At 38.0% G+C, this 15,819-nt stretch overlaps 1 protein-coding gene across 4 annotated transcripts in view; it reads left to right on the top strand.

Moving 5' to 3' along the window:
- The window catches only part of MACROD2 (mono-ADP ribosylhydrolase 2), an 890,001-nt gene that overhangs the window by 192,106 nt on the left and 682,076 nt on the right, over positions 1-15,819 (top strand). The gene's annotated exons all lie outside the window — the stretch shown is intronic.

The following is a 15,819-nucleotide window of genomic DNA, read 5'->3' on the forward strand; positions in this document are numbered from 1 at the left end:
GTTAATGAGGCTTTACCGGTTTGGGTTGTTTTGTTTTGTTTTGGTTTTTTTTAACTCTGTTGCTTACCCCATTCTGTTTGCCAGAATACTCAAGTACATTTCAATATAAGTTTTTAGTGCATGTAAGAGACGCTGCCAACATGTCTACTAGTAAGACAGAGGTGCTCAAGTGCATGTAATGTGTATTGTTCCCAAATATATGGATGCTGTTTTATTTTAGTAGACTGATGTTATTTCGCTTTTTGTAATAGTGTAGTACCATGGCTGTAAAAGCTTACACGGGTGTTAACAATTCAGGAAAAAAACCTCATGAAGAGCTTGATCTCCATTTTCTGTGGCTTTCCCTGTCTCCCAGAGGGAAGTAAAAGAGCTCAGTTCTGGAAATTTCACAGTGCAGGAGCGGTACAGGCAGCGACTAATCTTCCTTCCTGGCTGGAGTTAAAAGCACTTGATGATCAGAGCTTACGTATGCAAGGGTAAAGGAAAGGGCTGTGTAAAAAGACAGAAGATCGCTGTTGCTTGTGAAGCTTGAGGATAAGTCGTCAAAGCTTTTGTTTTAACAGCCTTAAGTGAACCGGCAGCCCTTATTTGTGGATCATGAAAAGGAGCTTGACAACTGCACCCAAGCGCCTAAATAAAACTGTTCAAGTTTCTCAGCTGTGTGTCTGGACATTAAAGTACAGGGAAGCCTTACCTGGTAATCCTGTTGGATTAATCTGTTTCTTTTGATTCCAGTCAATTTTTTGCACTATACTAAATTTTTCTTTGTTTAAAAGATAATCCTTTAAAAGGTAATCCTTTTCAGGCCGTTCATGTTCCTGTGGAGCCATTTGTGTACCTTCTCTCCAGTGCTTGCTCCCAGCTGGTAACGTCAGAAAAAAAATATAAATCAATGCAAATGTTCAAATTCCAATCTGGTTCCCAGAGTGGTGCTGCTGAAAGGATTTGGCTATTGACTTTCCGTGGTATTTATTCAGCTGGACCAGACTGTACTTCAGAAGTTGATGTCTGACCAGTATGGCACTAGATAATGTGGCTCTCCCTCTGTGGGAGATGGGTGAGCCGACGCTGTGGGTCAAGTTGGGCTTTTTCCTGTGTTTTATGTGTTAAAAGTGGTGGAGTTTCAAAGAAGTTAATTCATTGGCAATTAAACCAATCTTGGTCCCCCCAACATGTCTCCCACCCTCTTAGGGCAGCTGAGGGGATGGCAGCACACAAGGCTGGTTCAGTGTGATGCTGCATGCTCTCTTCTACATCCACCCTCTCTCATTCTGCCCTGGCATCCTTTTGAACTTTTACCACCAGTTCTTAAATAAGCTTCCTCAGTGGTCTTGGGAAGCTCCTGTGGGCAGGTTGAGTTTTGGCACATGGTGGGTCCCTTGGGGAACTGTCTGTGGGTGGCACGGGGCAGCCCCAATGCCCTCCCACAGAGGAGGTCTTCCTGCAGCGCCCCCCCCCCCCCCCCCCCCCCAACTTTGTGAAACACAATCCCAGATCCTTTAATCTCCAGTGGAAGGATACCAACATACCCCCTTGCTTGTGATGCAGGTAAAATACCAAATTTGACTATTTTATGGCTTAGAGTTTGACTGCTGATGGCTGAGAGGCTGAGTTTATTCTCTGGAGGTACCATGACCTGCCCTTGGGTAGGGGTGGCTGATGCATCCTCAGAGTGCACTCCCTTAGGTTTTCTGAGTCTTTTGAGCAAAAAACCTGATAGTTTTGTTGCTGAAGTACTCCCAAGTTTGGGCAGCTGCCATGGGTGTCTGTGGCTCCATCCTTGGGTGCTTGCATTGGCCATACCCTTTTGGATAAAGGAAGGGTGCACAGGGGTCTGCAGGCTGGAGCGTGCTCAGGGGAGCACAAGATGGTGGCACCCCTGGATGGCCTACACGCCTGCCACAGGCAGATAAAGCCCGGAGCTCCTTCCTCTTGGAAAAATTACTTGTTACTGACAACGTGCATTTCTCTGTAGAATGGATGCTTTTGTTTCCAGTTGAATGGTTTTGGATTTTAAATTGTGGATATGTTGTTTTCCTTTTTCCAGAAAGAAAGTGGTGGCAGCACTCTGTGTGAAATATTGCTAGTGAATTATTAAAACTTTATTATATACGTAAACACCAAAGTCTTCTTTTGATTGCAGATGCTGAATATTTATGATGATGCATAATACCAGTGTAGTTTCTCCAATAATGGGATTCAGACCTCTTCAGTAACACTCATTAATTTAATCTCTCTGTCACTCCTAGGGGTACGAAAATGTATCTTAGTTTTACAGTAAATGAAAACCAGAAATTTCCACTTGTCCAAGCTCATGTAACAGGTTCTGTGTTATTGAGCTACTTTTTAGCTGTTCTGTGTTTGAAATCTTCCCAGAACTGAACACAAATGAGTTGGAAATAGTTATTTGAACACCCTGATCTAATATTTTTGAGTTACTCAATAAGTATGTTAAAACCACCTTCTGAAGGAGAACTGTTGAGGAATCCAGCTGGTGATGTTGTTGGTAAACATAATGCACTTGGTTGTAAGTTCAGGTGCTGGTGGCTTTGGGTGGCTCCTTATCATCCCTGCATCACCTCAGAGCCACATCAGGGCATCTGTGTACTTCGATTTCCCAGAGCCAGAGTAATGATTTGTTCTTGCATTCCGCATTCAAATGCTGCCTATTCAATTTCATGACCATTTGGAATGAAGAGATAAAGCACAAAAGATACTAGAAATACTTTTTCACAGAACTGTTTAATCATAAAATCGAGAAACTCACAATAGAGTCTTAGAAGAATCTTTAGTTAAATATAGATGTTGAAGGTTTCTTTCTGCTTTTCAAATAACTCTGAAGTTTCCAGGATTTCATTATGAGTTTGGTGAGTGAGCCTTTTTTCTTTTTCATTCTTTACTGATTTTAATAATTGATTTTTAATTAGGAGGCATATTTTGCTTTCAGGTCTAGATTTATCACACATTCAGCATCTCACTGCTCCTATTAACTTGCACAGAGCATTATGACTTTTTTTGTGCATCATGTATTATTTGTCCCAATATGTTCACCAGTGCAAAGGTGAAAATTATTAAGAAAATTACCTGCGTTTGGAGGGAGTGAGGAAAAGACATTTGATATTTTGAGAAACAGTGACCCCTTTAAAAAATTTATCATGAAGTTTTGGCTGCTGTGAAATTGAAATGCCCTATTTTGCATGGCAATTTTATTCTTTACATTCTTTTATAGCTGTATCAAGGAATGAAAATATGTGATTTCATGCGCTTTATTAAAGCAAAGTGAGCAAGATCTGAGATTTCTCCTCCCCCTAACAAGAGGAGGAAGAAAACCCCCATACTCTGTGAGGTTTGCTGGGGTTTTGTTCCCCAGTGTCCCCACCTTGTTTTCAGTTATTTTTCTTGGGGTTCAGTTTTCCTTTACTCCATTTGCTGATTGTAATTGAGTTATTGTTGCATGCTGATTTCTGGACTGACTTGCTTTCTTTGACCTTAAATTAAGGGTATATTTAAAATAGCAAGCTAGCAATTTTTTTTTCTTTTTTTTTTCCTCACAAGATTTTATTCCCTATGCTAGAGGTGGGGAATGAGACATCATCGCTTAGTGTCCTGCTATGAATGTAATTTTTGTCAACTCTGTACTTGAAAATGATAATTTAGTTTTTAAAAACTCTGAGAAGGAGACAAGTCTTTTGGAATCATTGTTTGAACCCTGTTTAAGTTGGTTACCCCAAAAGATCTGTAGGCTTTTCTGCTTCTCTCAGTCTCTCTCTGTTTTTTGGCCAGTGTAACTATGTCTTTTCTAGGGCTTTTTCTGGCATGGAAAAAAAAATTTCCCATATAACCATAAAAATCTTAGCATATCTTAAATGTAGACCAGACCTACCTCTCCCGTCTGCCAAGATATGGCTGTAGGCACGTCATTTGAAGCAACTGTTATGGCATGGAGAACTTGTATTGTGTTTGCAATCACAGTAGGGAACTGAGTTTCTCTGTACATTTTTGGGTGGACTCCATTCTGAATGTGGGATTTGCTTGCCTTCTTTGTTCGCCTTTATGTCTGTGTTAGATTATAATAATGGCAAAAAAAGTGTTTTCTCCTGCTGGAAAGAAATTGCCATAGGCTGAGTTCTGTCCTGGAAAAGAGACTTATCAGGAGGGAAATGAGCTATTCAATGGCTGGAGTCTTTTGTTGAGCCTGAGCACAAACTCACGTGATTCAGGAGCCAAACTCTGTGCAAGGGTCATCGTGTGACTTCACCCTGCGAGTAACTACGCTCACCTACTTGCAAGCATCTAGTGCCATATCAGCCCGATGGGCTCTCCGAGATAGAGGCATGGATCTGGTGGATAGAACACAGGGCCGTGTGGGGTTGGGTGTCACTTTGTCTGGGGCAGCTGAGGTACCTCTATGTATGAGTGTTGCATCATCCAGATTGTCCTGCTTGGGTCCAGATTGGTGGTGGAGTTGTTCATCTTCGAACATGGGTGTAGCAGGAATGTAGCACAGCCAGCGTGGCTGCTGCTAATGTTGTAGAAATGGAGGGTCACTGCTGGTAGTGTCCTGCTGCGGAGTCACTGGGGTTTGCCAGCCACTCTGTCTATTTGTCAGATAACTGCAGGCTAATGAGTTCAAAAAGCCAGTGATTATCCAGTCACTAGTGTCAGGAAGGAACAGCTGACACATATATCTTTTCTTGACGTTCCTCCCCTTGGCCAGGGATAAATTTTTTATTCTCATGGCTGTACACTACTAATATTACACTACTAGCCATTTCCAGCCACCTTCTGATGCTTCAATCTACCAAAAAAAGGAGGTTTTGCACTGTCTGAATAGTAACTTGACATCAATTTACATGACAAATGAATATTCATGACACTGAGAAGTGGAATTTGTACAAGAGGAGATTGGAGACAGGAATGAGACAACTTGCAAAGTACCCCATAGCAGAGTAAAAGGAGTATTCTTTAAATATTAGACTGGCCCTACGTTAGTCCATTCAGAATGTATAACAGGAAGAAGACGAGCCTGTTTGATCCTGAACCAGGATGAGATGCTCTCTGTTTTGGATTTCGCAGGGCTTGGGCTTGATATTTACATAATTTAAATGCAAGTGAAGCAAAGGTTTAAATCCAAAGTTCAAATTTGTGCATGACGTGCGCATAACATGAATGCATCCCTTGAGAGGAGAAGAAAGAGTTTGGGAAGGGAGCACTGACAGGATTCTTTCATCAAGAAAATAAGCATTATTATTTTGTATTTTTTTTCTGTCAGTCTGTTGGCATGTTCTTGTATCATGTCAAACGCATTTGTCAGATTGGGGTGTGCTTGCAACAAATGGCTTCATGGAACAAATGTGCCTCATCTGGGATTTCAACTAGCTTCAAAAGCTTTCAGTTGCTTTGTACACTGCATAGTCATATCTTAGGTAGTTAGATAATAGCTATGAAGGTACAAAGATTTTCCTTCTGAATAATGATCATGTAGATGAACTGATAATTTAAGGTAAATGGCCATTTGCCTTTGTTGCTAATTAATCCCTTTCTGCTAGAAGATTGCTGCTCCAATTCTGTAGGGTTGTTAAAGTGTTTTATGTCTTTCTACTATTTGAATGCTGTTCGTTTTCATCTCTGTAAACAGAGTGGGTTTGAGAGGGCTGTGTCCACCAGTCCCCCCACTGTGACAGTACATCAGCCAATTAAAATTTTAATATTTATGCATCTATGTATTTCTTTCTGTACAGCTGTAATACTAGTTCCATTGGTAGCCCGGTAGCTTAGGGTAGACCATAACCCTTTCAAGGTGTTTGCTTCAGCCCAAAATCTTGTTATTATTTATGAGCTTTTTGTTGAATCAGATCAAAGCAAATAGATTTCTTTGTAATTTAACCACTTTTATAGAATTTATTCAAACTTCCTGTGTAAGCAAAGTCTTTTTTTACGGGTCAGTTATTCTTGAAATGTTTTTTGTTTCTTTCTTCAATCTGTATATGTATGTTTGCTTTTCCCCTTCTGTTATTGCAGTGAATTTCCATGTGAGTTTTAGTTCAGTCTTAATTAAAATGAGTGGATTTTCTCATTTTGTAGTGCATCGAGAGATATCATGGTGATAGGTCTGTAAATAAATAACCATATTTTATTTCAAAGGACACTTAACCCAAACTGCCATGATTGTATTCAAAATGGGGGCCCTATTCTAGTTTCTTTGTTGTTGTTGTTTATTTTTATTTAAATATGATATATATTTTGCTCTTTGGCTATATAGGGTGCTCACTTCCTTTCTCCAGTCATTTTATACATTCTTATAGTTATGGATGATAATCATAAACAGGAAGTCTCTGGATTGATTTTAAGTATTTCTTAGTTGTTGCCTAATTGTATCCTGTTAATTACACTTTCCCAGCAGTTATTGAAAAAAAAAAAATAATTATGTTTTGCAATTTACAGGAACTGATACAGGTATGTGATCAGGTGTTAGTTTAAAATGTGTACATATGGTTGTGGATGCACATAAATGATTTTCCCTAATGATGACTATTTTAGAATACATGTTCAGCCTGTGATCCTTTAAAGCAGGGCTCCTAATCCAGCAAGTGGTACAGGAACATGGCTGTATGTTTTGGTCATGAAAATAATCTAAAATTCAGTGTGTCTGGGCATGCTTACTCACTGCTGTCCTCAGCCTTTTAATAGTGCTGCTCTGTTAACTTAATTAGGCATTAGAAGGTGATATTTTATTTTTCATTCATCAGTTATGGTGTGCTGAGGCCACAGCACTCTGAGGTTCCACTTATGCTGAGGCCTTTTTCCTTCTCAGATAGGCTGTCACACTCACTCTTCCCGTTTTGTTTAATTTTGTTACGATGTAATTACAGTGTTATGTACCCACAACTGAAAAATTAACATATATAGTTTCTGCCATATATATGTATATATGGCTTTCATAGGTATGTACTTAGATATATGCATGTCACTACATATATTTATGACTGAATTGCAGTCTCTTCAGAAAGTCAGATTTGGGGGGGGGTGTGTATAAGTAAATAATAAAAAAAAAATCATTGATTTTGTTAGACTGAGGAAAACCTTTAGAGCAAGGTAATTGAAAATTTAAGGTGCTCTTGATAAAAATCCAAGCCGAAATGGCAGGCAGTTATGTAGGGAATGTATTCCTTTCTTTTTTCCTTTTTGTTTCATGTTATGGGACAGAGCTGCAAATCAGGATGAGAGTCACAAACCTTCCCTAATCCACAGATATCACATGATATATAAGTCAATTTATGGTATGTTTGTTATGTGAATTGGACATATGCTCTAAAAATGTTAAATACTTTTTCCACGTATAGACAAATACGTATATGTGTCGCATGTATGCCTTGTATGCAGAAAATACAATTATTTTTTCATTTACAGAGGTGCTGCTCAGGCATCTTAGGATAGTTCTGTGAAGACTTTACCCCTGTAGTTGAAGGTGGGTGAACAGCACAGCTCCCAGGGTGAAAATGGAGTCTGGGAGTTTAAGAAACAACACATGTGGGGCTGTGTGCTGCAATGAGAATGTATTAAGTCAGACATTTGAGTGTATATATGTGCCTGTCTACAGAAGACAGTTTTTAAAATTAAGCATTTAGTTGGTTTCTTTAAAGAAAAATCTGTAAATTGGGACACGTGTCAAAGTTGTTCAGTTTCAGGCCTAACAATCTCAACAGTGTCACTTTTGCTGAGATAAGGATGAAGGGAACGCTGCACTACAGACATCTTTTGTTAGGCTCAAACTGTGGGGTGGTGGTGTTTCTAAATCTGTTTTTCAGATTTAAGGTCTACGGCTATTTTCCTGATTCTGTAATAGAAGTACTGACTATTCAGTAGGAGGAAAATGCGAAATACAACTTAAAACATTTAAAAATCACATTTCTTTATTTTATACAGCTGATATTGAAGGAAATAAAAACAAATGTAATAAAAGAGTGATGGAGGTACTTGACTTGTAGACATAGAGGCACTTTTGAATATCATCCCATTTACTGAAGCTTTCACGCTGGTATGCTTAAATACAAAAGACCTTAATCAGTAGAGAGTTCCTTACAAGTATCTCCAAGCCCCAAGCTCATTACTTTCCACGTCAAATGTGCATACAGGTGTGAGCAACAAGGCATGGAAAAATAGTGTAGAAAAATGGCAACAACTCTTTGCTGATCCTTGTTGGTTATTCTTTTCAAAACATGTGCATGTCCAGTAAAATGAAAGTATGGACATTGCAATACACTAGCACCGCCTCAGAAGGAGGGAGCAGGTGGCTCTATGTCTGCTGATGTACTTGGGGATGAAGACTTCTGTCCCCCAAAGGTCAGAGATTGGAGGTTGTCATCCTCCTTAATGCCCCACCTCCTGTAATGGAAAGAATTACAATAGCTTCTTCTTTTTGTTTCTAATGAAAGCAGTTACTTCTTAGTCGCTAAATTTTCAGATAAAATACAGAATAAAACCCAGAATTAAATTACAGAGGCAGGCACAAACCAAGAATTGAGATTACTGATATTATAGAATTTACAACTCTCTTCTTGCTGCATACAATGAAGGATTATGAAACCAGGTCTGCATTCACCTCTCACCTTGTGTTTCAAATTTTCTACTCTTTCCACAGAGCTTCACTACTCATTTTTGAGTCGCTCTTTGCTGATCACATTTTTCCAAAGTTCCTTTGTTCTGTGCAAAATGCTTACAGATCATAACATGCGCCTTTTCAAAAGCCAAGAAAATCTCCAGCAGAGTAGCTGGCAAGATGGTTGAGTCTTGGAAAGATCTATCCTCCTTTGTTTTCTGTGTGCCTATCTTCCTTCCAATTTTGAGAACCCTCTATCAAACAGACAATATATAGTTGAATGGACTTTTGGCATTTTTTTTTTTTTTTTTTTTTTTTTAAATGTGGTGACTGCTAAAGAAGGATTAAAATTCTTATATAGGTGGAAACCGATTTTTAGAGACATTAGTGGAAAACCTGCTTGTACAAGTCTGTCTTTGCACTTGCTTATCTTTTCTAACTGATAATACTGGATCATAATGCAGTTTCCAGCTGCTAATTTTCATTCTAATGCCATACGGCAAGCTGCAAGGTAGACAGCTCCTATGATTTAAGAAACAAATAAAAAAGCTCCCCACCCTGTCTAGGGCTTCAAGTTTAGCCTGAACAACTTTGTACATTCAATTTAGACTTCATTTTTAAAATCAGTTGTAGTGGGGGAACAGTAAACTGAGGTGTGAGGTAACCAGGGACAGGAACTGCTGAAGATGGCTTTGATATGAAAGAAAGCACATGATGAACCTCATCTCTATTGAGCATTATTATCACGCAATCTAAATGCTTCACAGACCTTTGATGCATTTATCCTAGTTGCTCTATAAACAGAAAAGTAATTTTTTCTCCATTTTTCAGTTGGAAAAATGAGACAAGGAAACCATGTTTTGCAAAAGGTCCAAATAGAGCAAAAATCAGCTCTCTGAAGGCAAATTAAGTCACTGGGGTTTCATAATGCCTATATCAGTTTTGCAAATAGGAATTTTAATTCCTATCATGAAGGAAGAGGATTTTTATTTTTAGTACTGGTTTCATGGGTAGAAGCGGGATGATATTTGGGAAAAGAGAAAACGTACTCTACTGATAGCAGCTTTCTGACAGTGAGACCTTACTTGGTTATACAGCAAATATACAGCAAAAACAAACAAACAAAAAAAAGCAGAAGGACCACCAATAGGATATAAGATATGCTAGATAACTGGTTTTACACTAATGGAGATACAATTGAATATAGGAAAAATGAAAAATGTGATATATTTGAGGCCATCACCATTAATGACTTTTAATGGGACAGCAATTCACTGTTCTTATTTGGGGCTTTTCTATATTATTTAGAGAAGGGTTGTTTACTTTTAATTTGATTTTGTAAAGTATTAATAACAAAGCATTTTAAAATCTTTGATGACAAAAAGATAGAGTCTTCTGGATTAAGAAATTATCTGATTTTATTATCGACCAAATCTAGCCTCTTCCAACAGCAGAAGAATTTCAATGATTCTTCCATTAAAAATGCTACGTTCTAATTATGTGTAAATAGTTGGGTTTTTTCTTTACAAAGTCTTATTTACATCTTGTTCTTGTGTAAATGCCTTGTAATATGTAGGGTTTATAATTCAAGTTTCTTTTAAAGCTAATTTATCTTTTTGAAACCAAAATCATATTTTTGCCATTTGGACTGACAGATCTGTAGTGTTGTAGTTTTGGCTACATACACAGTAGCAAAGAACAAAATATTTTTTGTCGCACTTCTCCTGTTATAGTTCAGTCTGTTCCTTTTACATTATCAGCTTGTTTCTCTGGGCTTCACAGAGGCATCTGTTTTAATTTTTATTGGGCAGGGCTGCAACTTAACAAACACATGTAATCTTCTCAAATCATTCACAAATGTGGATGATTAAATCAATTATGTCTTGGCTGACTGATCTATGAGTTCATTATATGCACACAATGTTAGAAGTATGTTATTAAGGTGCAAAACCAAGTACTTAAAGTTAGGAAGTGCCAAAATTAAAGTTGCCTGCAGGCTCTCCGTCTCTATGCATATATGTATTATGATATCGCCTCTAACTGTACAGTTGTACTGTTTTCCCAGCTGGAACCTCATCTCAGTCATCCTCTTTGTTCAAATCAAACCCACGATTTACTTTTTCTGTACTTAAACTCTGGTGTGCAGATCAGTATTTGTTACAGTACTTACTAGTTTGGTATATGATTTTGTAAGTAAATTAAAGATTTCATAGGTAATTAGTTTGTCTTCCCCCAAACAGTGCTGTTATCTACACCAAAAGAAAGAGAAAAAAAAAAAAAAGCAGAGATTATGGTCAGAATTCTGATTTTAAGGTCCAAGCTATGCAACAGGGGACTAATTTCTGCAAGGAAATGTAAATCCTTACATTTCAAAAAGTGGGTCTGTTAAATTTCAAGAGATTCTGCAAACTGGAACTTGTATATCAACTGAGGATATAATGCAAGGTTATAAATGGTCAGACTGAAATTCACCTTGGGGTTCCCACCTTCTTATCTGCTTGTTCCCAGTCCCACTACTTGCATTTTACAGTTTACTGCTCCCTTAATCACATGCGTTCAAAAGTCTGCTCGCCTAAATTTACATATTAAAGAGGGACTGGTTTTAGGGAGGGTTTTTACTTAGGCAATTTCAGCATATGGTCTTAAAAAGGTTTGGTTTGATGTGATTAAGGAGCAGAGAGCTGATTGAGAGAGGAGTGATGGGTGTGGAAACAAGTGTGAAGGGGAAGAGATGAGTGATAACTTCCTCTGCTGCTGGGAAGACTGTAACGTGAGACCCTGTTCTCAAACATTTGGGGTGCAGGAAGTGAGTGTCCGCTTTCTACCTTCTTACCTGAATGTTGACTTCTAAACACGATTCTCCATGTCTAGCCACTCACAGTTTCTTTGCTCCTGGCTCACTGTCTGATTTCTTTTCTGGGAAATGGTTTAGTTTTAGTCCCAGGCCAATTTCCTAGATTCTTTCTGAATTCGTGTGCCTGTGCCCTTTCATTGCTAGCTTTACTCTGACGCCATTTCCTTAATCACAGCTTTATTCACCAGTCCCTCTCATCTGCCCCTAAATGCAGGTAGTGCCCCTTCTCCTTCCTTTCACCAGTTTGTACTGGGATGAAGGGTGTTGTGAACAGGCAGTAATTTGTTGAGCCAAATTAATTCATTACTCAAGCAAATGGAAGAGAACTGCCGATTTTGGAGTTTCTGGAAGTGAAGAAAAAGTTTATGAAAGTCTACAGTTACAGTTGTCATCTTTGTTTCTCTTTTAATCACAATTTTGATTGAAAATGGTTAGCCCAACCTAGCTGTACCACGGTGGTCACCCTGTCTGTTGTTCTATTGCTCTTAGGAATGAAGACAGTCTTGTCAGTGTAAAAGGATAAAACTCCTGGTGCTACTACCTTTGCATTTCTTCACCCTTGATGACTGGGCAATAATTTATCCATGGGGATTGTTTGTTCAAGGGTGGGGCCTCTGTTCAATCCAGATATAACCCAGCTGTGGTGGAATTTAACCTCTTCTCTGGGTTTACAAGCAATTAGTGCTTCAGCCAGAACTGCCTGCCCTCCCAGAGAACAAAAGATTCGGCAGAAAACTTTTTCCTTGAAATGGCAGCTGGGTAAAGAATCGGCAGATTTATCAGACAATTATTTCGAGTCATTTTTTTATGGAAAAGAGAAGTAGCATGACCTCACCAGGGACTGAGATGAGACCTCTTATATGTATAAGTTTATATGGAGATAACTAGTGGAACGAGTGTCAAAAAAAATGAATATTCTTAATAACACCAGGTACAGATAACAGTCGTATGTGAGTTTCGAAGGAAATTTGCTCTGATGACAGGTCAGTTTTTCATCAGGAGCTGGAAAATTGCAAACATATGATTATTCAAATAAGATGGTATCTGCAAATAGGATATACTCAGCAAATACTGCAAAGTTCATATGTGATATTATTTTCTTCTCCCTTGAGAGTTGATTGAGCAGGAAGAGTTTAATTTTTTTGAACATAAAGGATGTGGATGTTTAGAGGAAATTGTTTCATTATAAAGGAAAAAAGTACTGATGCACATCAAATATTAAATAGGATTCTCTCTTTTTCAAAATTAATTCCTGAATTTGATGCTATAAAATTTTAACAGTTGTGGGAGAGCTCCCAGAAGACCCTTCATTATGTCTCATTATTACAGCATATGTGAGGCCATAGTACCCTTGGTTGCCATAGTTCCTTATTTAATCAAGAAAAATACGTTTCAGGACTGCACAGCTGGGTAACCTAATGTATCTATAGTTTTCTCAAGAAACAATCCTATCTATGCCCCATACTATCTTAATGTGAATTTTGCTTCAAAAATTCATAAACCAAACTTCTTATTTTGTATTTCTACACTACATAGTAAAGCTTAAGGTCAGATCAAAGTTTTGACTAGTGCTTCACTGGGTTTTCTTAATAAAGGGAAGTCTTTTTTTCCTTTTGCGAGGCCAAATGTGAAGGCCCTCAAGCATATGTTTTTTAAAAAGCAATCTGAATCCTCAATTATGTGTTTTTTCTTAATTTATGTTGTTTTAAAACCTGGTGCTTCTTATTGAACAAGTTGTATCAGGTCTTCTCTGGAACCACTCTCAAATAGCAGTTTAAATATTATCTAGCTTTAGGTGCTAGCTTCAGTTAAATATCTGCCCTGTCAGGGGAGAGACTATGAGGAAGACTTGTTTAGCTTTACAGTTTCAGTGGTAATGTTTAAATAACTGCAGGCATGAAATATCCAGGAAGGCTGCTGTGGTCTCTAGGAGCTTCTTAGAGCAAATTAATGGCCTAATACTCAGGGAATATTTACAGTTTAATAATTGAGGAAAGTTGATTAAATATACAAAGCATTTAAATACCCATTTTAAGCTCACATTAATTCATGACAAATTAAAGTATCTTGGCATTTAGAGAATTGCAAATGTCTAGCAGTACGTTTGGGCCTTACAGCAGAATGCCCATTTCATGGGAAACAGAACATCTTGTCAAACTCTTCCCTGTGTTCTTGCTTGTGACTCTGCAACTTCTGTAGGCAATCTTTTCCAGTCCATAACCTCATATACCATTATGCCATTGAAACATTTTTTTTTTTTCCCCCCCTGGAATTTTTGTTTGTTTGTTTGTTTCTTATAGCCTTGAGCCTGAAATTAAAGGTTTCCCGTTGCTTTGGGGGGGCGGCCAGGGGAAAGCTGTTGTGTCATTCACAGTATCTCATCTATGAGAAAAGCAGGTGCCTGTGAAGCAGCCCACAAGGCTAATGATGAAGGATCGGGACAACCTGGTTTTGCTTTTGTAGCACAAAACGTCTGTAAATGAAAGTACACCTTCTGAATTTCTGGAGAGTGAGACAAGATGACAGCCTGCTCCTTTGTGGGTAAATCTCCCCTGGATGCAGTTGCCCTGAAATTACAAAAGGGTGCAAATGGCTGTCTCCTCATCTGTGGGAATAAATCAGACATGAGAGTTGTAGGCTTGGCAGTTAAGCATTTCCATTTGTAGAACACTGACATACTAATGATGGTAATTTTGCATTTGTTACTACATGCCTAATCTAATTAAGTTTTTCTCAGGTTACAATTGTTGTTTTCTGGATTTAATTATGTAAGCACCAGGTGCAAATGTTAACAGTAGCTGAATTCAGAAGGAAAACTTTTTGTGTTAAGCAAGACCTTTTTTCTGTATCTTTAATTTCACAGTTAAAAAAATGCATAAGTATTTGTTTTTTCCAAGGAGTTATATTAACATTTCTGATTGATATACATAGGAAACATTAATGAGGACTAAAAACTTATATTATGATTGGTTTAAATGTGTTTAGAACTATTTATGAGCTCTGATTTTTGGTTTCAGGTGTTGCAATAGTTTAGACTCCTTTTCCCAGCTATACTGCTCATTTTGAGGTTTGGCAGACTTCCCACGCTCCATGACAGATCTGCCCCTGTCTGTTTGAAAAGGTCTGAACTATGTAGGGGTCTGTTGTCTGAATCTGAATTTCGTGGAGCACTGGTAAAACAGCTTCTGTGACTGCCAGCCTGGCTGTGAACTTTTTGCCACCATTTCATCAATGCTTGTTCAGACATTGAAAGAGAGTTTTCAGTAGAATTCTTTGCCTGGAATAATGAATTCAAGTATTATTTTTAAAGCTCAAGGACCTGAGCTTGGAAATGATATAAAAGACCTGTTCAGAGGCAAGTGACTCACAAAAGGTTTTGAAATTATGATGTTAATTTTTAAATGTGAACAGGAATTTCAGTAAGCTTTTCCACCTGTAGATTGATAATTGTTTTAATCTATTAAGTAAAAATAAGTAAAGCTTGTATTTCCTAGTTTCTAGTTGTTAATTAGTAATGGCATTAAGCGCAATAGAAAAATTAGGTAAAGGGTTGATGTGTGTTTGTTCTAAAGTGTAAGGTACCCATAAAATATTCCCATTACTAATGAATGAAAATAATCTATGGAAGCATTTTTCAGCCTTTTCTAATTTATGAATTACTATACATTTCGTAGTAGCAGTATGGCCTGTATGTACTGTGAGTTTAAGCCTGCTGCCAGCGTGTCTTCTTCTCTTAGTTACCTTTTGTGGATTCCTTCAAAGTAGGATTTTAAACCCCCCATGGACCACAATTCAGTAGTAGTGACCTGAAATAGGCTACCTTTCATTTAAGGATCCTATGTGATCACTTTGGGCTGTGAAGTATGATTTTACTGTTGACCGTTGACCATTGAACCGTCGGTGTAGACACATAAAGGTTCACATTTACAGTGGTGTAAGATTGACGGCAACTTTTGTTTTAATTCTAGATCCAGGTAAACAAAGAAGCTGTGTCTGATAGTTGGTTTTGAATTAAGCTTTCCAGTGCCGTTAGGAATAGAGATTTCACCTATCTCTGCCATTGTTCTTGGAGATCTCGGTTGTTTCAAGTTCAGTTTGTTTCTTACCCTTCAGGCTTTTAATTCAAACTCCACTCCTTTGATGATTTATCACAAAATTTGTTCAGAGGCTTCCGTTTTTTAAGGTAGTCTTTTATCTACTACTGATTATGCATTCCATCAAAGAAAAGTGGTTGAAAACTTTAAAACCACAAATAAAATATACATCAATGGGTTACAGTAATGAATGCTAACATACTGTTTCTTCAGAAAGAGCTCTTTAGGAACAGAAGACCATGTTTCAGGTGATGTGAAAAATAGTAAGCTTG

The sequence above is a fragment of the Athene noctua genome, chromosome 1 (genome assembly GCF_965140245.1).
Source record: "Athene noctua chromosome 1, bAthNoc1.hap1.1, whole genome shotgun sequence".
In the NCBI taxonomy this organism is placed as follows: domain Eukaryota; kingdom Metazoa; phylum Chordata; class Aves; order Strigiformes; family Strigidae; genus Athene; species Athene noctua.